The sequence below is a fragment of the Triturus cristatus genome, chromosome 4_1 (genome assembly GCF_964204655.1).
Source record: "Triturus cristatus chromosome 4_1, aTriCri1.1, whole genome shotgun sequence".
NCBI lineage: Eukaryota > Metazoa > Chordata > Amphibia > Caudata > Salamandridae > Triturus > Triturus cristatus.
In genome coordinates, this window is record NC_140585.1 from 403,245,841 (window position 1) to 403,268,344 (window position 22,504).

Sequence of the window (22,504 nt, forward strand, 5' to 3'; positions counted from 1 at the left end):
TCCTTCCTACTCCTGTCACCTCTCGTGCACAGATTTATTCTTTTTACTGACCTGTTAGACCTAGAACCTAAGATTCAGATGCAATTGACTTTTTGTGCTATTTCACGTTCGGCAAATGTGAATTTCAGTCTCATTATGAATCCTCATGAATAGGAGTTTTATACTTATTGATTTGTGGCTCACGAATAAACGGACTGGATTTTCAGAAGTGTTGCATTTGTGACCATGACAATATGGGCCTAATATAGCCCTCGATGCAGCAGCCTACTTTTTGACTTTGGCGGTGCTACTTACTCCAGTATTGGAGCTTTCATAGATTCACATACTTGAATCATTCCCCGTCGTCATGATGGGTGTCCTTGGTACTTTAAATAGTAGTAGTTCTAAAAATAGACTGATGGATATAGACTAGAAAAGGCCTAGGACTCACAGTTAACCTATCATAGTCGGTATTAATAAAGAGACCATAGTTTTGCCTTAGCCAATCAGCATCGACCACTCTCTAGAACACCCTTGAGAGAAGCTCAGAACCTCAGATTTTCTACTGCACGTTGTGCTAGGGAGTCTCCTCTGAGCTCTGCTCAGCTTTTCTCATCTTCAAGAAGATTTTCTGGACTTCAACTTTCAGGGATGTGACTTTATATAATATATTGTTTCATCCAGATATATATCTGTTAATTAAGACCCTCACAGGAAGTGCATTTATTGCTTATATCCTTCTCATAAGGTGTCTGACTGCAAGATATGGCGTTCCTTCTCGAATTATACTGTCAGACTGTGAGGGAAGGATTCTTACTCTGCCACAAAAAATGAAGACCAGGTCTGATCCTGTGTCAGACTCTGAGAGCGAGCAGTCTACCTCATCCTCTCTCTTTTGAGGGAAATCTTGGAATTCATCGCACTTTGTCAAGGAACCCCACTCAAAATGTGCCAAATCTTCTCAGGACATTTCCTTAGGGCACAATAAAGGGGGGTATCTCAAGAAAGAACAGCCCTTTAAGTCTGTTTCTGAGCCAAAAACTACACCTCCAGGCCTAAAACTGACTTCTAAAAAAACTTCTTCAGAGCCATCTATCAGCTCTGTCTCAAGAAGGATTTACCGTCAAGGGGATGAACCTCAGAGACGTCAATGTCGACATTGTTCTCCACAGCCCTGTCGTCCTCTATTCAAGTTCTGATTTTGTGTACTATCCCTCAGACGTAGTCGACGAGGATCTCCTCATTGTCACTGAACTTAAAGCCACCAATGGAGAAGTTGCCGTCCACGAGATCGGCGTCATCGTCAACGAAGACATTGCTGCCAACTCAGACACCACTGCCGACTAATCTGTCATAGACGCCGTCGATGGAGACGCCGCAGCCATCATCGACACAGACTCCGCCACCATCGTCGACGACGCAGACTCCGTTGTCGCCAGTCGATGCCGATGCCAGTCAACGCAGACGAAGCAGCCGATGTCTAAGCAGCCGACGTTGACGTAGACCCCGCCGCAGTCGTCTACGCAGACGATGGCATCGACAAAGATACCGACATCAACGGAATCGTCGTAGATGAGGAAGAAGATGCGTCAGGAGGAGGGCACACTGTTGTCGTGCCCATCGCTGTCCGTGTCGACGCTGCCATCGGAGACCATCTCCTCGACGAAGGCTCCTAGATAATCAACATCAAGGCTAGGAGCTAAATCACCATTGCCAATGAATACGCAGGAAAAAAGACATTACCCCGGAGCATACGTCACAAGGCAAATTACGCCTCTTTCATGCACATCTTTTTGAAGAAGAGGATTCGAAAAGGAAGGCCCCTTTGGACCTGCATATAGTCCTGCAGATTTGCATGTCAAATATCCGCCAGATGAGGAGCAGGAGCAAGACTGCTATGGTAAAGTTTACTATTCACAACCTGAGCCAGGCCGTCAGTACTATCAGCAGCGGATGGTGACAGTGCTTTCTGTCTTACTTTCAGATCTTCAGTTCAAGATCGAGGACTACCGCCACCGTTTTCCACCTCCAGTACCTGTTGATGTCTCTCCTGCTCTCCAACAGGGTCAACACTGCAGAAATCTACTCCTACCAGACTGTCACTTCTAAATACTCCCCAGTCTGTTCCTCTCCAGGAAACTGTTTCTTCAGACAAAGAACGTGAAGAGGTAGAACTTTGCGACACGTGCTCAGAATGGGATAATTACTCTCTCTCTCTGACTACTTCACCAACGCCTCCTCCAGTAGACTCTCCACCAGAGGATATAGGGGGTTTTGATAATCTTTTAGAACCTGCAGCAAAACGATTTGCTTTACCGCACCCTTCAAAGCAATCCCACTGTTTCCTCTTACGATTTTAAGGAACCGTACCGTAAATCTGTTAGAGCCATATCAATTATTGACTGCATCTGGCAAGAGGGTATGCGGATTATGAAGACCCTAGCATCTATACCAGCGGTGCTTCTACACCGTGACAAAAAACACAAAGCCACAGACAATGCACCGGCGTGTCTTACGTGAAACCTGAAGACTGATTCAGTGGTTATGCAGGCAGCTCACACCGCTCAAAAAATCCGGCAGCACCACTTTCGGCTCCTCCTGAAAAAGATGTCAAGCATCTAGATTCAATTGGAAAGCGGTTTTCGTCCATGTCATCGTTGACTGTGAGAGCGGCAAATTCTCTTGCAATCTTAGGGCGCTGTGATTGCTAGATGTGGTCCGACATTGCTCCCTACATGGACCAACTCCCAGCGGATGCTAAAGAAGAGGCAAAAAAGATATTATTCGAGGGGGAAAGAGCATCCAACGAAATAAGATTCCGCCGTGGATGTTACCATCACAGGCTTCAAGAAGTTGGCAGGAGCGGGGGTTCTCAGGAGACAGAATTGACTTAAAGCCACCTCATTCCGCCCTAAGGTTCAAAATAAAACCTTGGACCTCCCATACGATGGAGAGGATCTCTTTGGGAGTCAAATGGAAGAAGCCATCAAAACGATCAAAGCGGATACAGCCAAATATTTGGGGACGCTACAATTTCAGAAACCTCCATTTCGTGGTTCCCGAGGGAAAGGGCAACAGTCCTATAGAGGAGGCTATCAACGATTCCGATATCCTGCATACTCATCCAGTCACCAGCCTTATCATTCCCACTTTCAGCAAAAACAGCCTCTGCAGACAGCCGATGTTGGAGCTAACAGAGGAAAGTCAGCACGAGCAGGCAAGGAGGGGGACGGAAGACAATGATATCCTACAGGCTCCGGCTCCAACCCCTTCACCACATTCTCCTCATTGTTTCCGATCAAAAACCTCCAACACTGCAGGCAACATTTCCAACCATCTTTCAATGGCCGACCGTTACACGGACAAGTAGGTTCTACGCCTGATAGAATTTGGACACACACTGGAATTTATCCAAAAACCACCTACAGCCTTCTCTCCAAAAACCTCGAACAGCTCTTCAACAAGAGGTGAAAATAATGCTCTCCAAAGAGCCGATAGAGAAGGTCCCAATCTCCCAGAGGGGCAAAGGACTCTACTCCCGTTTCTTCTTAATCAAAAAGAAGTTAAGGCAGTGGCGACCAATTCTTGACCTCAGAAACCTCAATCTTTACCTCAAAAACTAAACCTTTTGGATGATTTCTCTGCAGGAGGTTCTGAGACTTCTAAACTAATCCAATTACATGACCTCATTGGACCTCCATGATGCATTTTTCCACATACCCATTCATCCAAAGCACAGGAAAAATCTGAGGTTTTTGGTTGCCGGACGCAATTTTCAGTTCAAAGTTCTTCCTTTCGGTCTTAAATCAGCACCCAGGATTTTCACAAAGTGCCCTGTGCCAGTCGCAGCATTCCTCAGGCAAAGCCAGCATCAGGTCTTCCTGTATTTGGACGACTGGCTGATAAAGGCTCCTTCCGAGTCAGCAGTGCGAGCATTAACACAAGCCTGCACAGATCTTTTCAGTCAACTGGGTCTCACTCTCAATCGGGAAATGTACAAACAGAACCCATCACAAAAGATTGTCTTTCTCGGAGCAAAGTTAGACACTGGGTTCTCAAAAGCATACCCTGCGGAAGAACGGTAACAACGTCTTCTCATGCTAGCGGCATCCATAAGAAGAAAGTCTCTTTCAGTCCGATTATACAAGTTACTCTTGGAGTGATGTCTGTTAGCATACCTCTGATCCCATTGCTTCAAAGTGTGGCCTATCTAAGAAGAGCTGGACAAACAGTGGACACAATCCAAAGGCTCGTTTGATGACCTGGTCAAGGTAACCCCTCGAATGCTAAAGGCCTTGGAGTGGTGGTTAGACACGAACCATCTGTCAGTAGGGATGCTTCTCAAGCACACGCTGGCACCCTTCGTAATCCCCACGGCTGCGTCTCTGGAGGGCTGGGGAGCTTACCTCCAAGAGTTACAAGTAAGAGGCATCGGACTCAATCACACATAAGTATGCTGGAATTGAATTGCAGTCCATTTATCCCTTCAAGCCTTCTTCCCAGAATACAAGGTTCCTCGGTGCTTGTCCGAATAGACAATACCACAACGATGCATTACATAAACAAACCTGGCAGCACACGATCCCGCCAACTTTTCAGAATGGCACAGAGGTTATGGGAATGGGCTATAACTCACAAAATCTGCCTCCAAGCAGCACATGTTCCGGAAACACAGAACACGATTGCGAATACACTCAGCAGGCTCGCAACATCGTGCTAGAGTGGGAACTACACCAACAGACCCTCCAGGACATCTTCAGCCGCTGGGGCACCCCAAAGTTACTTATCTGTAACTGTAGTTCTCCAGTATTGGAAGCTTTCATAGATTCATAGATGCTAGCACTAGTGCTCTAAAATCTGAGGTTTTGAGTTTCTCTCTAGTGTGTTCTAGCGGGTGGTCGATGCTGTTTGGCGAAGGCAACACTTTGGTCTCTTTTTTTAATAATGACTATGATAGGTTAATAAACTCTGAGTCCTAGGCCTTTTCAATTCTATACCTATCAGTCTACTTGTATTACTACTACTATTTGAGCTACTGGGGACTCCAATCATGACGACAGGGAATGATTCAAGCATATGAATCTATGAAAGCTTCCAATACTTTAGAACAATAGCTACAGTTAAGTAGCTTATTTCTTACTTTTCGGTGCACATGACATTTTTTACTTAGAGCACGTTTGGAATAAGTCATTGGCCTTTTGACTACAGGAAGTACTCAAAATATTCTGTTTTTCGTCCTCTGGGCTCCGAGGAATTTTTGGATTTGCTGTACTAAATGGTATTGGAGCAGATATGCTCTGTGAGCTCTTTGAGCCTTGAGAAAGTCGTCAAACGACGAAACGCGTGTCTGCTGTTTCATCCGTGGATCTCAACTTACTTGATGTCTGGAAAAATAAAAGCACTTGGATCTACGCAATTTACATGTTGTTCTCATCCTTGGACTTTGATTTGTATACTACCAAATCCTTGATATTTTGAAAACAATGTTTGGACCTTCCAGATTAAAAACCAAGAGACTCTGTGTTGTGCTCTGGATATACTATTAGGACTAGAACCTAAGCTTCAGTTGCAATTGAGTTTGTTTTCATGCTGTTACATTTTCGACAAATGTGGATTTTAGTGTCGTAGTGATTCCTTAGGAATAAGAGTCTTATCTTTATTGATTTTGTAACCCAAGGCACAATACAATCTTCCAGCAGCGGGCTGGACTGTTTCTTTTGAAGTGCGATCAAGATGATTTGCATATGGCTGGGTCTAATCTGAGGTGGCATGATGGGCAAAAAAACAAAGGACTGGGATGTGGCCAGAGTAATTACCAGTGACCGAGATTAATTCAAGCATTCCATCCATTGTTTTTTTTCTGTTTTTCTTATGAATTGGTCAGGAACGTGTAACGCTTTCCTTACCTTGTGCCATCCATAAAGGATTTCAGAAATAATATACACAAAAAGCATGATCGGTAGATCATCATAGCTGTGGCTTTGTCACCTATTTCTTTTACTTCAACCGTATATTTGTGTTCAGAATGAGGAACCTTGCCATCTTCAGAAATTATACCTTATGTTGCTGAAAGAGACTGTTCACTACCTCTTTTATTCTTTGGGGATCTTTTTTCTTTTGCCTTCTTAATGGACAAAACAAGAAATTTCTTCTATCTTGCTTTACTTAAAGACACCTATGGTGTAAAGTAGTGCCTTTACTTTTTCACATTGCCCTGGCTTGTTTTTTGAAGGCCGTGTGCAACCTGTATAAAATTAAAGGCCCTTTTTGGTGAAGAAACCTCAGTTTGAGTCAGTTAACGCACTGGGTCTTGCGGAGCTCATTTGTGCCAATCAAGAATTCCTTTATACTTGTTTTAAATTTCTGTGGGGCAAACTTTGAATCACCCGATTTCATAAGTTACTATGTTACTTGATGAAGCCAAGGGCAGGGTTTAAAAATTAGACATACAGATACATAGTGGCCACTGATATCGGTCCAAGTCAAGTACAAATAGGGTAGAGGTTGGGAAGCGGTTAGAACTTGGGCCTTTATCTAATGAAACTGCTGATCCTAATAGGAAATTAGATAATGTGCTGTATCTGTCCTACTCTAATGTTGATGTAGGAGTGAGCGACAGATTTCTTCTTTGAGACAATCTTTGTAAATGGGACCAAGATCATACCCCTCTTCTCCATGCAATCGCAGTCCAGAGGTTACATGTTTATTAGTGCATTTTGGCAGAAATTCAGGGACTTTTTCTGTATTAATGTGCCTTTTCTACTTGTACGCTCCTGTTTCCCCCTTTTTCTGGCCCCTATTTGTTTTCATTTGTATTAGGGCTCTGTGCCCAGTGATGCTGCTATTCAATGCCATAAGACTTGTCGTACAGCCCAAAATTGTATTGTAGAGTAGTTTTCTCCAATTTTCTATTAAAGGTTTTTGCAAACCCATGTTCAGTGATGCAGAATTCCCACCAGTGGTGTGGAAGTTAAATCTCATGAGCGTGGCAGTCTGCCCTTGCCGCAGCTGGAGTGACAACCAATTCTGACTCTGACAGAGGAAATGAGAGCTCATTTATCTAGTTGATAAGAAGGGTTTGGCTATCTTGAATTTAGGAGCTCTGGTGATTTTTACAGTGAAGCAAAGAGGAAGTGCTGCTAAAGGAGGTATGCATTGGGGAGAAAGTACACCTGATTGGGTAGGGAAACTGGAAACTCATCACTCACAAGTGCATAAGTGTCACCTCACCACCACTTCCTCAGAACATTCCTTGTCCTGGGAAGGCTCACCTGAAGAAGGCCCTGCTGGAAGAAAGAAGACACCCGTTTCTGCTTGAAGAAGAGGACCCAAGAACTCCTGCTGGCACTGAGAGGTTTGGACAGCTCCCAGAGATCAACTGGTTGACCTCCTATGTGCCTGCTACAGGCACATGGCAAGCAGAAAGACTCTTGATTCCTAAATGGCCAAGTTGACCACAGAGGGCTGGACCCGGCTAGTGAGATCTAGTGCCTGGAAACCTGCCTTCAAGCTCTGGGGGCTATAGGACTCACTAGAAGAAGTTTCCCAGCAATTGGAGAATAGTGGGACTAAGTAATTGTTTCCACCTCCGGAGAACCAGTGCAAGCTGCTGAGGCTTCCCTAGAAAGGTCACAACTGAGGTGGCCAAACTTAAAAAAACAGCTTTGTCTTGTTCGGAGGTGCGGTTTGCCACTATCAAAATAGGTTATACAGGGCCTGGGGGTTAAGGTGTTCAGTCTTGTGGAACACTTTCCAACTATTGGTTCCAGCCTTACCCCGCTGGAGTATTTTAAGAAACAAAAAGGTGATCAACTCCAAAGATACTTTTTAGGGCCTGGGTGATATGGTAGATCCTGCCCAGTGATGATGCAACCTTAGCAGCTACAAAATACAGCCTTGTCCCAGTGACAAAGCGACCTTCACAGCTTTGAAATCAAGCTTTGATCAGCTTTATCCCACTTGGATTTGGCACCAAATCCAACGTTTTCATCTAGAGCTTGATGATGACATAGGGACCCTCTCCAGCCTCTGCCTTGGCCTTAGTCTCCGAATAAGTCTGTTCAGTGGGCTAAGTCCTGTGGTGAAAACTTTGACGAGGATTATCTGCTTCGTGTATCCAACCTCCTCTCCACTGTGATTGATCGGACATTGTGCTAAGATTCAAGTCAACTGCTAACAGTTGTTTTTCAATTCAGCTTTACTTTTTCTAGGTGTTTGTTTCAAGTCTCTGGTTCCCCTTATCTGATTTTGTATAATGATGTTGGTGTCTTATTAAATGTTACTCCATTTCCCTAAATTGTTTTGGGGATTTTATTGCGTTGTTTTCATGAATTTTAAATTGTCGAGACTGCTTGAACTTAACATGCCCTTCTCTGATGGTTACCTGCTACTTTTGCCATTTAGAGGTTGAGAAGTGTTAGACCTGGACCTTTTTGCAGGTTTATTCCCAAACTTTTTGCCACCTATTTTTCTGACCTTGTTTTCATTGGCTATATGATTGTGGGCACTTTACCACTGCTGATCAGTGCTAAAGTACATATGCTCTCTGTATAAATTATGATTTGTTATCCATGATTGTCATATTTGATTTACGGGTAATTCCCTAGTATCGTGCACTGAGATACCAGGGCATGTAAATCAAATGCTACTAGTGGGCCTGCAGCACTGCTTGTGGCACCCACCTGAGTAGCCCTATAAATGTATCTTAGACCTGCCACTGCAGTGTCTGCACACACAGTTTTAAACTGCAATGTCAACCTGGCATGCAACCACCTGCCAGGCCCTAACCTTCTCTTTTCCTACATGTAAGGTTCACCTCAGGGAGGCCCAATGTACCCCCATGGAGAGGATCCATTATGTATGTGAAAGGTAGTACTTGTACTGGTGTGTGTCATATGTCCTGACCGTGAAATACTGCCAGTTTCGCTTTTTTACTATTGAAAGGCTATCTGTCCAATAGGCTAACATGGGAGTTACTTTGTAACCTCTTGCAAGTATAACTCTCCATTGAGACAAGATAGAGAAATGGAGTTTAGGTTCTCTGAACTCAGAATGTAATAACACATCTTTTTATGGAGATGGTTTTTATGTTGTTTGTTTGAAAATGCCACTTTTAGAAAGTGGGCATTTTCTTGTTTAACCATTATGTGTGCCTCTGCTGTTTGTGTATTGACTGTCTGGTTTTGGAGTGACAGGAGCTGGGAATGTGCATTTACTATAGGCAGCCACAAGGGTGGATGAGGTGTTTCCTGCCTTTCCTGTGTGACTCCTAGCTGGGATGAATAGACTTTGGCTTTATTTAGAGTGGTGGGAGGAGTTTCACTTACAGCTGAATAGGCTGTGTCTCCCTTGCACAATGCGATCTCCACCTCCTGTGGTCAAGCTGCACCATAGAGGACAGAACTGGTTTGGACTGGACTCGGAGACCCTTGCCACAAAGGGAACAAATAGAAAATGGGGTACAAGTATTGGGCCTTAAACCCTAGATAATTAGATTACTTCAAGAAGCAAAAGGACCCTGCCAAGAAGAAGAAGCGGAAGGACTGTGTGAGGAGTGCGGCCTTTTCTGAGTGAGGGGTGGGTTGGCCTGCAGTGGTTGCTTCAATCTGTGTTGGAGGGAAAAAGACTGACTCTTTTTACCATGCTGTGATATCCTGCTTTTGGAGGACTCTCCAAGGGCCTGTGTGTGCTGGCCTCCTGTTCTGGGAAACTCCAGATCATCAAAGTTTCCACATTTTCTTTGCCGTTTCTAAAGAATTACCCGGGGCTTTGTTTGCTGAAAAGCCTCTGTGCGTTATTACTGGAAAGCTCCCTGGCACTGCCTGGTGCGAGAATTGCCTGGTGCGAGAATTGCCTGGTGCGAGCATTGCCTGGTGCTTTCACTTTGAGGGAGAATCTCCCTGTGTTTCGCTCATTGGGATCCAAGTGAGAGTTCATCTCGCTTAAAGTTCTGGGTAGAGCCCCACCCCTGTCTGAAGAGCCAGATGAAGATCTCACATGCCAGCGCTGCTGCTTGTCAGTGAAACTGTAACGCCCTGAACGTCTCAGGATCGTTTAACAGACACGATAATGAGGACGCAACCACTTGTGAAGGGTTAGTTATTTTAATGAAGGCAAAAACAATACAACGAATAAACAAAAGTTATAGTCACTGGAATCCTCCAGGCTAAGTACGTTACCAGCCCACAGCACGGATGGTCCTAACCGTCCTCTGCATATACGCCGATCCCGGCGTATGCCAACAGAGGGCAGAAATGAAATGGCCGACAATGCCAATCGGTAGGCTGTGAGGGGCACGAAGAGTGTTGGGGAGAATCGAGGAGTCAGGGAAACACCCAGCCGGGGTCTCTACCTGAAGGGAGCAGCCGCTCAACCTCTTCCTCAGACTGCACCGGGACGCGGAGTCACCTCCTGGTGATGCGTCACCGATACCCCAATCAAAAGCAAGAAGACTGAACCGAGAGCAGCCGCTCGATCGATCCTGTGGACTTCCGAGTCTGTAACGCGGCAAACACCTCCTGGTGTGCGTTACAGCTGGCAGTCCCTGTATCTCTGGTCGGGCTGGGAGTTACGACTCCAACCAGCAAAAGCGCCACTGCGCTTTGACTCAGCCGAGTCAAAAAGCGAAGCTCAATGGTTGACCGGTAGAGCTTCCGGGTCCTTCACAGGTGACGATGGGGCAAGACACGGCCCAGGGAGTAACGACTCGACCTACCTCCGTTCTTGCCTCACTGGAGCACCACTCCGGAACACTGCTCTTCACTAAGCAGGTACGTCGGTGTAAACACAATATCCGACCGCGTTGTACCTCCCGGTTCCTCCCTTTATAGGGCGTGTTTTCCTTGAGTTATGTAACAGCTCTCCTGTTTACATAAGGGCGTGTTTTCCCTTGAGTTATGTAGCCGCTCTCCTGTTTACATAAGGGCGTGTTTTCCCTTGAGTTATGTAACAGCTCTCCTGTTTACATAAGGGTGTGTTTTCCCTTGAGTTATGTAACAGCTCTCCTGTTAACATAAGGGCGTGTTTTCCTAGAGTTATGTAACAGCTCTCCTGTTTACATAACCTCTCAACCGCTAAGCATCCTGGGAGATGTAGTCCGTTTACGCTGGTTACCGTTTTCCTCCCCTCGCATGACAGGAATTCTTGACAGTACATCCTCCCTCTCAGCGGCTCCCCACGGGTCCAGCGCTGGCAGGAAAACGCCGATGGAACAAGGAGACCAAGCGCGGAGCATGAACCCCTTCAGCCGGTTCCCATGATTGCTCCTCCGGGCCATAGCCTTTCCACGCAACCAGGTACCACAGCTTCCCCCTGCGCCATTTGGACGCCCGTATGCCCGACACTTCATACTCCACCTCTGACTCCACGCATACCGGCCTAGGTGTCCCAGACGGCTTGGAGGGTGCTGGTTTGAGCAATGATACATGAAAGACAGGGTGTATCCGCAATGACTGGGGCAAGCACACCTTCACGGGACCCATACACTTGGTAATGCGATAGGGGCCCATGTACTTGGGATGGAACACACTGTTCTTTCGAAACCTCATGTTTCTTGTGGATATCCAGACGTACTCTCCAGTGCGGTACAGTGGCCCGGGCCTTCTCTTCCTGTCGGCCGCAGCCTTGTATCTTCTCTTGGCCTCTATTAGGACAGCCCTTGAGCGCATCAACGTGTCTTTTATGTGTGCCACCCTGTCCGCTGTGGCGGGAATCCTGTCCTCTCTGAACGGATGTAGAAATGGCAAGAACCTGGGATGTTGGCCATAGTTGCTATAGAACGGAGATGACTGTGTGGAGCTGTGAGTGGCGTTGTTATAGGCTATCTCTGCAACCCATAGCAAGTCGACCCATTCTTCCCTGCCCTGGTCCACAAAACATCGCAGATACTGTTTGAGCGTTTGGTTCAGGCGCTCGGTTTGGCCGTCCGTTTGAGGGTGGTAGCTGGTGGACAGGGCGGTCTTAACATGCAGCGCAGTGCACCAAGTCTTCCAGAATTGCGCAGTAAACTGCGACCCCCGGTCCGACACGATCACCCCAGGTAATCCATGCAGTCGTACCACATTCTTTAGGAGTAGTGACGCCAATTCCCCGGCCGTAGGGACTCTCTTGCAGGGGATGAAGTGCCCCATTTTCGTCAAGTAATCCACCACCACCAGTATTGCCGTCATCCCCTGGTCTTCCTATAGGCCCACCATGAAGTCCAGTGATATGCTATCCCATGGTCTATCCGGGGTCGGAAGTGGATGTAAGAGCCCTTGGGTTCGGCCATGGTCGGCCTTCATGGTAGCACACGTAGGACACTCCTGTCCCCACCTCCTGACATCCACTCTCATGGTTGGCCACCAGAAATGCCGTCCCATGCTAGCCACCGTTTTTTTAAAGCCCAAATGACCTGCGCATGGAGAGTCATGGCACCAGATGAATGCTTGTTTCCTTAGCCTAGGCGTGGGTATCAACAGGCACCTGCCCTTCAGGGGTATCCCGTCCTTCAGCTGCCATTCTCTGTGACTGAGGAGCCACCTCCGCCATGCGAATGACCTGATCCCTCTCTTTATTCCCCTCAGGAAAGTATCCGGTTGGATAACCCCCAATACCATCCTCGGGGAAATGATGGAACGCTCGGTCGCAGGCAATGGTTCCTTAACTGCAGATTGACGGGACAGGGCGTCCGCCTTCCGGTTTTCCGTCCCCGGCCGATATGTGATGCGGAAGTTGAACCCCGCAAAGAAGATCATCCACCGCAGCTGCCTGGGAGAAAGGTGTCTTGTGGCCGTCATGAACTGTAGGTTCCGATGGTCCGTGTACACCGATACCACATGTCTTGCCCCCATCAACCAATGCCTCCATTCGGTGAAGGCGTCCTTGATTGCGAGAAGCTCCTTCTCCGCAATATGGTAGTTGCGTTCGGCGTCGTTGAGTTTGCGGGACATGTACGCAACGGGATGAAGCACCCCTGTGTCGTGGTTGCGTTGGGACAAGATAGCCCCCAGCGCCACATCCGATGCGTCCGCTTCCACCACGTAGGGGAGATCCAGATCGGGGTGAGCCAACACCGGCGCCTTACCAAAGGCGCTTTTCAGGGCCTCAAAGGCTTTGTTCGCTTCAGGGGACCAGACAAACTCCTTGGACTTCCTCAGTAGCTGTGTGATTGGGGCCACCAATCCTGAAAATCCATCTATAAACCGCCTGTAAAAGTTGGCGAAGCCAATGAAACTTTGGACGTCCTTCACGCTTTGGGGCACCGGCCATTCTTTCACCGCCTTGATCTTTCGTTCTGCCATCTCCTGTCCCTCTGGACTCAGCATCACTCCGAGGAATTCCACGGATGTGACGTGGAAGTCACACTTGCTGAGTTTACAAAACAGCATGTTTTCCCTCAGCTTTTGGAGCACAGCTGTGACGTGGTGTACGTGCTCCTCCACACTGGACGAATAGATGAGGATGTCGTCGATATATGCGACCACGTAGATATCCAACTCCTCTCTGAATACCTCATTCAAAAAGTACTGAAAGGCTGCCGGGGCGTTGCACAGACCGAACGGCATGACGAGGTACTCAAAAAGGCCGAACCTGGTCTTAAAGGCGGTCTTCCACTCGTCTCCGTCCCTCATGCGCACCAGATGGTATGCCCCTTTCAAATCCAACTTGGTGTAGATACGAGCTTTCTTGACCTGTTCCAGAAGTACACTGATGAGAGGCAAGGGGTACCGATTTTTTATGGTTATCGCATTCAATGCCCTAAAGTCCACACAGGCTCTCAGCTCCCCATTAGCCTTCGGGATGAAGAAGAGTGGCGAGGCGGCCGGAGACTTGGACGGGCGGATGAATCCTAGCTTGAGGAGTTTATCCAGGTACCCCCGGAGATGCACGTTTTCAGGCTCCGTCAGGGCATACAGCCTGCCGCTGGGAACGCTGGCCCCTGGCACCAGGTCGATCTGGCAGTCAAACTGTCTATGTGGTGGTAGCACTTCCGCCTTCACCTCATCAAACACATCCTCAAAACTGTGATAAGCCTGGGGGATAGCCACATCTTTTTCTGCCGCTGTAGCCACCGTCTGACTCCCGCTCTCATCTGCGTCAAGGGATTCCGTTCTTATTCCACAATGCAGGATGCAATACGGTGACGTCATTTCGATGCGATGTGTTGGCCAATCCACAGAGGGGTTGTGTTTCTGTAGCCACGGCAATCCCAATATGACGCCATATTGGGGCGCTCGGATGATGTTAAAATCGATTTGTTCCAAATGGTCCCTCCCATATCTCATCGGAAGGACCCCCGTGTGCTGCCCGATGGGCCACGTCACCAATCGCCTTCCGTCTACAGCATAGGCGTCTTCGGGTACAGCTTTGGGAAGAAGCACTAGCCCTAGCCGGCATGCCTCGTTGTGGTCCATAAACATGCCAGTGGCCCCTGAATCCACCATGGCCACAACGGGTATCCACTGGTCATGCACTCCCACGTGCACCGTGAGAAACAGGTGTCGTTGTCCCTTAGTGACCGAGTTGGAAAGTGAAGGGATGGATGAGTGACTCCGAGATGCCCCTTCTTTGGTCTGGGAGTCCTCTAGTTTTCCGCCGGTATGTCCACCACGGCTGTTACCGACCGGTTGGCCCGATAACTTGACGTCTTCGGTTTGGCAGGGCATTCACGTACGTAGTGGCCTTTTTTGCCACAATATAGGCACAATCCTTGTTTACGGCGTGACTCTTTCTCCGTGGCTGTGAGGCTCGCTCGTATTGCGCCGATGTCCATGGGTTCTCCCTTGGATGTGGTGGAAGTTTCAGGACTTCCCACCGTCACATAGGATGGAAGGGATTTTCCTTTTCTCCCATGATCCCCCTTTCTTTCACTTAGCCTATGTTCCAGCCGTAATACCAGGTTGATAAGGCCCTCACATGTCTTGGGTTGAGGGTCAATATGAGCCACGGCGTCCTTGAGCCCATCGCACAGCCCGTGATGGAAGAGCGCCGTCTGTTTAGCAACAGGCCACTTGGTTTCCGCAACCAGCCTTCGGAACGCGTTGAGATACTGCACCAGGTCGTTGGATCCCTGTCTCAACTCAAGCATTTCACGGTCCGCCGTGTACGAGTCAGCCCTTCTGTCGAATACCTTCAGGAATTCCTCGCGAAAAGCACCCCAATCACATAAAATGGGGTCGTCCCTGCTCACCAGAGGTACGGCCCATTGTGCCGCGTTTCCAGCCAAATAGGAAATAAGGAAAGCCACACGAGCCTGACTCGTGGGGAACGCCTTTGGTTTGCACGATAAATGTAGCGCCACTTGTGTGAGGAATACCTGCACTGTGTTAGGATCCCCACTGTACCTCTCTGGTGTTGCCAAGGGGATGGCTACCGGCATTTCCACTACTACCGCAGGGGTCTGGTTCGTGAGGGAGGTGCTGGGCGTGAGCGGGTCCAATTGGATAGCATCCAGTCTGGCTTTTACATCGGCTGTTTCTTGCCTAGAGGCAGCCACTTCAACTTGCACGGTCGCTAAAGCAGCCAGCACATCATCAAGTGTTGCCATGTCTGTTATCGACCGGGAGACAGTTAGTGTTATTACGGTCGGATATTTTGTAACGCCCTGAACGTCTCGGGATCGTTTAACAGACACGATAATGAGGACGCAACCACTTGTTATGTTATGTTAACTTGAATTTGTAGAGCGCTTAATACCGACAGGTCTCTAAGCGCTGTGAGCAGAACAACGGAAGTGCCAGGAGATGAAAGTATTGTAGCATGAGCACTAGGCCCAAGCCTCCGTGAATAAGAGGGTTTTCAGTTTCCTCCTGAAAGGCAGGAGACTGCTTTCAGAGCGCAAGTCGCTTGGTAGTTTGTTCCAAATTTGGGGCATAAGAGTGGAAAAGGCTCGCCCCCCTGTTTTGGAGTAGTGGAAACGTGGGCATTTTAGTAGACCCTCCGTGGAGGACCTGAGAGTGCGACCGGGGGTATATATTGTCAGACGGTCTTTGATATATTTGGGGGCTTGCCCAAACAAGGCCTTATGTGTGATGCAGAGGCCTTTAAATTTGGCCCTCTGCTTGATGGGCAGCCAATGTAGTTGTTGTAGTAAGGGGGAAGCGTGAGTGTGTCTGGGTAGTTTAAAGATCAATCTGGCTGCATCGTTCATAACCACCTGCAATCTGTGCAGTAGTGTGGAGGGAAGGCCGATATATAGTGCATTACCATAGTCGATCCGGGCCAAGATCAGGGCGGAAACTACGGTTCTCATTGTTGAGAAAGAGAGGATGGGGGAGAGTTTTCTTAGTCGCCTGAGAAGGCTCACACAAGTCCCGAAGACGGAGGTGATCTGATTTTACAAGGAGAGATTTGCATCGATTTTTATTCCCAGACTTTTTACCATTGTGGCTGGTGCTGGGATTGTCCCCAGTTCGTCGGGCCAGAACTGGGAGTTCCAAGGGTTGCTGTTGTTTGTGATTGCTAACACCTCAGTTTTGTCGGGGTTGATCTTAAGCGAGTTAGAGGTCATCCACCTGACCACAAATCTCAAGATATCTTGTACCCTATCGTGTGCCTGCGTACTGTTATCTATTTGGATGATGATTTGTGTGTCATCCGCATAGTTGAAGACTTGGCAGTCCAGTTTGGCAAGCTTCCTGATCAGTGGACCCAGGTAGATGTTAAACAGAAGGGGAGATAGAGCTGACCCTTGGGGAACACCGCAAGGAATGGATCCCCTCTCTGACGTCAGATCCCCCATCTGTATTTTCAGGGTACGATCTGACAAGAATGATTCGATCCAGCGAAGGATCGACCCTCCAATGCCAGAGTCTCTGATTCTATCTAAGAGTTGAGCATGATTGACCGTGTCGAACGCTGCCGACAGGTCAAGAAGGATTAGGACGCAGGGTTTTTTGTTGTCTGCTTTGGTCCTAATTTCATCTAGAACAGACAGCATCACCAGTTCTGTACTATGATGAGCCCTGAAGCCGGCTTGCCTGTCCTCAAATAGATTGTAGGACTCCATGAATTTGGAGAGAGTTTGGAGGACATATTGCTCCAATATTTTAGCTAGGAAGGGCAGCTGAGATATGGGTCTGAAGTTTTTTTAAGTTGGAAACATCAGCCCCAGGCTTTTTAAGAAGGGGAATAACTCTGGCTTCTTTAAATTGGGGTGGGACACTTCCTGAATCCAGCGAGGAGTTCATCAGGGCTAGGATTTCCTCCTCGATAGCTGGAAAGGCCAGCTTGAAAATCTTGGGAGGGCAAGGGTCTAATGGTGAGCCGGATTTTACTTTGGTCACAATACTTCGCAGTGTCTCCAAGTCCAGGGGCTGGAAACAGGATATTAGCTCAGTACCTTTCTCTTTTGACTCCACCCTCATATTAAGGGGGAGTTTAAAGGGGGAGTTGTTAATGTCCGTCAGAATATCTTGGACTTTATCTGAGAAGAAGGATAAAAATTTGTTACATAGTTCCTTGCTGGAAGGGGCGACTGGCACCTGTTTTTGACTTAGCTCTTTGAGGATATTAAATGTTTCTTTTTGTTTATTGGTGGCCAGCTGAATCTTGTTCTCGTAATGTTTGGCCTTGTAGCTTAACAAGGTCTTTTTGTAGACGGCGAGTTTTGCCTTATATTCTACATAGGCTTGTAGATCATAGGCTTTGCGCCAGCGTCTTTCAAATCGGCGAAGTGTGCTTTTCAGGACTCGAAGTTCGTTTGAAAACCAAGGGGAGCCTTTGCCCTTATTTCCCGTTTTTTTCCTTTTAATTGGGGCCAGTGTATTTATGGCAGAGGTAAGATGGTTATTGATGGAATCTGTCCATTTTTCCAAGTCCAATGTAATAGGCCTCTTGACAGGATTACTCCGAAGAGTACTCTCGAGGGTAGGACTGGAGATATTGTTCCAGCTTCTAACTACCTTCCAGGTAGGGGGAGGACTGGGGTTATGTTTAATCGGGGGGAGTAGAAGGTTAATAGAGAAGTGATCAGACCACCCGCAGGGGATGATATTTATTAAGTTCACGGAGGGGGAAGTGGTCCATGCCAGGTCAAGGGTATGACCTTTCTCATGTGTGGGGCCTGACACCAGCTGGGTGAATCCGAGGGAGGTAAGCATTGTCTCAATAAGTAGAGGGTTAGTTATTTTAATGAAGGCAAAAACAATACAACGAATAAACAAAAGTTATAGTCACTGGAATCCTCCAGGCTAAGTACGTTACCAGCCCACAGCACGGATGGTCCTAACCGTCCTCTGCATATACGCCGATCCCGGCGTATGCCAACAGAGGGCAGAAATGAAATGGCCGACAATGCCAATCGGTAGGCTGTGAGGGGCACAAAGAGTGTTGGGGAGAATCGAGGAGTCAGGGAAACACCCAGCCGGGGTCTCTACCTGAAGGGAGCAGCCGCTCAACCTCTTCCTCAGACTGCACCGGGACGCGGAGTCACCTCCTGGTGATGCGTCACCGATACCCCAATCAAAAGCAAGAAGACTGAACCGAGAGCAGCCGCTCGATCGATCCTGTGGACTTCCGAGTCTGTAACGCGGCAAACACCTCCTGGTGTGCGTTACAGCTGGCAGTCCCTGTATCTCTGGTCGGGCTGGGAATTACGACTCCAACCAGCAAAAGCGCCACTGCGCTTTGACTCAGCCGAGTCAAAAAGCGAAGCTCAATGGTTGACCGGTAGAGCTTCCGGGTCCTTCACAGGTGACGATGGGGCAAGACACGGCCCAGGGAGTAACGACTCGACCTACCTCCGTTTTTGCCTTACTGGAGCACCACTCCGGAACACTGCTCTTCACGAAGCAGGTACGTCGGTGTAAACACAATATCCGACCGCGTTGTACCTCCCGGTTCCTCCCTTTATAGGGCGTGTTTTCCTTGAGTTATGTAACAGCTCTCCTGTTTACATAAGGGCGTGTTTTCCCTTGAGTTATGTAACAGCTCCCCTGTTTACATAAGGGCGTGTTTTCCCTTGAGTTATGTAACAGCTCTCCTGTTAACCCCTTCGATGCTGCGCAGATTCCGCCGCTGTGCTGACGGAATCTTGCGCGGGTGTGGTCATGACGGAATGGTTCCGTCATGAGCACAGCTCAACCGTGGGTCATGACGGAACCATTCCGTCATGAGCACCGAAGGGGTTAACATAAGGGCGTGTTTTCCTAGAGTTATGTAACAGCTCTCCTGTTTACATAACCTCTCAACTGCTAAGCATCCTGGGAGATGTAGTCCGTTTACGCTGGTTACCGTTTTCCTCCCCTCGCATGACAGGAATTCTTGACAGAAACCAGTGCAAAGGGAATGAGTGTTGCTCTGCAACCAGCGAGCCCGACCAGCATTCCCGGCGTCGCCCAGCAACACCCCAGGAGGCCGAAGAGGACGTGGCATCATCCACGGCCACCCAGCCAGCCAGCACCACAGAAGAGGAGTCTCCATGCTAGGCGGAGCAGAACGTTAGCTGGCCAGGGACCTGAGGAGGAGCCCTGTCCTGACTGCACAAACCCACTGCGCACCAGTTCAAAAGCTGCACCTCGCGCCTCCCCCCCGACTCTGGGCATATCCATTGGGGACACTTTGCTTGTTTAACTGCACTACTGTGGTGTCTGGGCTGGTGACACGATTACCAGGTGCAACACCATCGCACCGGATCAGTGTGTTAGAGGATCGTTTGCACCAAGGTTCTGACAACAACGCGGTGATCCCAGTATTGTTCCCATGATAACTGCTATTTCTCCCCTTCTGTGACCAGAGAATAAGCACTCTGGTTGCAGTGCCTTCCTGTAACGTGCAGTAGAAGGGATGTTGTGAAATAAGCAACCTAAAAATGTTTATTGCAATGCCCTAACTGTTGGGATCAGAGAGATGTTTTGTTTGTTTTGTGCAAACGTACACATTGCCTCTGGGATAGGCCTGACTGCTCTACCAAGGGTTATCGTGGGATTGTATTTTCCATATCCTGACTAGAGTGGTGAGTTCTGCCTGGCTTAGATGCATGCCCTAGCCAACCAGAAAACCCATTTCTTAGGATAAGAGATTCTCAAGAGCTGTGTTTATGATCTAACCATTTATTTTTTATTAAGCGCTCTTTGAGAGCTGTGAAGCTGCAGGGGTCACCTGGCAATTTGAAAAGTTAATCTGGCTGTGTTTTTATTGACCATGATGCTGGATACTTGGTGTAAGATGATACTTTGGACTCCAAAGCCTCCAGGATAGATTGAATGAGCAGTAATCCCCTAATTCAGAGGAAAGATATTGTGATAGTTGACACTAGATTCATCATGACACCATATTACAGTGTTAATATAAAATGAATCTCCAGCCGGAGCTAGTTAAGAGCCCCACTTGAATAATACCTTGAGTATATACACAGTAACAAACAATCCAAATAGTAAGATTCCACACCCTACAATAGACACAGACAAGGTATCATGGGTACTCAAGTTACAATTAGAATGTATACTGTTCATGGTCATTGCAAGCAATTGATTTAACTGTACTTTTCCTAATCAGATGTTCACAAACTAGAAAGAATGCAGCTTCTCAGATGAAAGAAGGACAAATGTTAGCGTATGGAAGTGGATTAGACTCTGATGTGCCCTCCAAAAAAGTGGTGCTGTTTCTGATCACTTTGATCATAAAACCGATCTGGAAACTTTTGTAGCAATTCTCTCACGCGTCAACAGGTGGCATCCTGCGGCTTGGCATCCTGTCAGTCTCGCCACTGACATGACGTTGGGGGCCACTATATGTGCTCCGCCTCCGCGCACTGTCGGTTCTTTTCTTTCCAGCCTGCTGGCATGAATCCAGTGCTCAAATCTTGTCATCTGTCATAATTTTTCCCTCTAATTTCTTTTAGTGTTCAGACCGTGTCACTGTCTGGCTCTAATATAAAGTATGTATGCTTTTTCTCAGTCCCCATCTTACCCTGTGAAATGCAGAAGGACCACAGCAATCTGATTTCCAAACAGTAGCGCCACTGGAAGATTTCAGAGCGGCTTTTGACCACACTGCCTTAGAGGCAGGACAAGCTAGCTGCTAATGCGAGCGTGTGCATGCGTGTGCCTGTGTGCACGCGCACTGGCATCGCCTCTGGCCAGCATCACGAAGCCAATGCGCTGTGCTCACGCAAAGTTACCAAGGAAGGACTATTTACTGGAAATCATTGGAAGTGTTTTTTATGCCTCGCCTAGCATTGCAGCGCGCATGCGCTGCTCGCTCGGCGAGACATCTTGTTAAAGAGGAGATTTCAGAAGGGGACTCAAAGCCCTGTCCCTCTTTTTCATTGGCTGCCATCACCGTTTATGCTAAACGGTGGCCTGCCATTGGAAATGAAGTTTTTTTTATGCCGCCCTTTCCGTCTGGCCCATCCGGACAGGATCGTCTGCTTTGCGGCTGTCGCAAAGCAATTTCTTATCTTTAGGGGAGCCCTCTGTTTCTAATTAGCATGGCCTTAGCGCCGTGCTTGTTTAAATGAGCTTTCACTTTTGTTCGCGAGGCGCATGCAGGGGCCATGTAGTAAACTGTGCTCGGTCGGTCCGGCGGCAGAGCGAAGCACGCATAAATCTTTCTGTTCAAGTATTTATGTATTTCAAATGTATTCGCAAAAAACGAATTAGCTCACACATTGTTAATATTGTTTTGTTAACCTGGTCCGTACCACGCCTGTTACACTCAAATTAATGAATAAATAAAGTACATGTTCTACATACATGTGGGTACTGGGATATGAGACACTGATCCTCATGTAGCGGACTAAATAAAAGCAAAATATTTAATTATTTCTTTATTAGTTGTAAGACTTCTTACGCAACCGCTGTCTTTCGTAAAACAGCAGGCCATGCAGATATCACTTTCCCCACTCCCGTCTACATGTCTGTTCCTGTGGCACTGCTGCCCTGCCCTGTTTAAGATGAAAACCGCTCCTCTGTCTGTGCAGGTGTCGCCAGCCTTCGGAGACAGGACGGCAGATTTGTGTGCCTTAAGCCCCAGATGGGGCTCTCGTCAGAGGCCTCTAAGTTAATGGAGTCTTGCTGGGACCAACTGGGCATGTAAAGATCTGGGCAGGGCTTGCAGCGGGGGGGCTCCTAACCCAGGGGCTGCGAAGCCCCCTCGCACATCAGCACGCTGCCCTTGTCGCAGCGCCCCCCTCCCACCGACGGCTCCAAGGTGTTGCCAAAGTAAATGTGGGGGACCGCCATTAATTACAAGAGGAAATATTTGTTTACCAGTTGTTAAGTGAATGAAAAGGCCATTAGGAAGACCACCGGCACCCCAGAGCCTTATTCAAGAGCCGCGGCAGATTTCTGAGCGAGTAAGAAAAAATGTATGTGAACTCTCGCGAATCCAGCACGGACAAACATGACTTCCGGTACAAATCATATTTTTTTTAAAAAATGATTTAAACTTACTGTTGTGTACAAGACGCACGTACATCCCAAGGCTTGCAAAGCAAGGCATCGCATTTTACACCAGGCATTAGGGGCATCATTGAGGGGTCCCTCCCTGTTGTCATTCCTGTAACTTCGCTCCCAAATTTACCGACAGGAGGGGAGTAAAGGGG

General features: G+C 47.9%; 1 protein-coding gene across 4 annotated transcripts in view; it reads left to right on the forward strand.

Annotated features, from left to right (window-relative positions):
• The window catches only part of ARFGAP3 (ARF GTPase activating protein 3), a 419,690-nt gene that overhangs the window by 202,587 nt on the left and 194,599 nt on the right, over positions 1-22,504 (forward strand). The window lies entirely within an intron of this gene.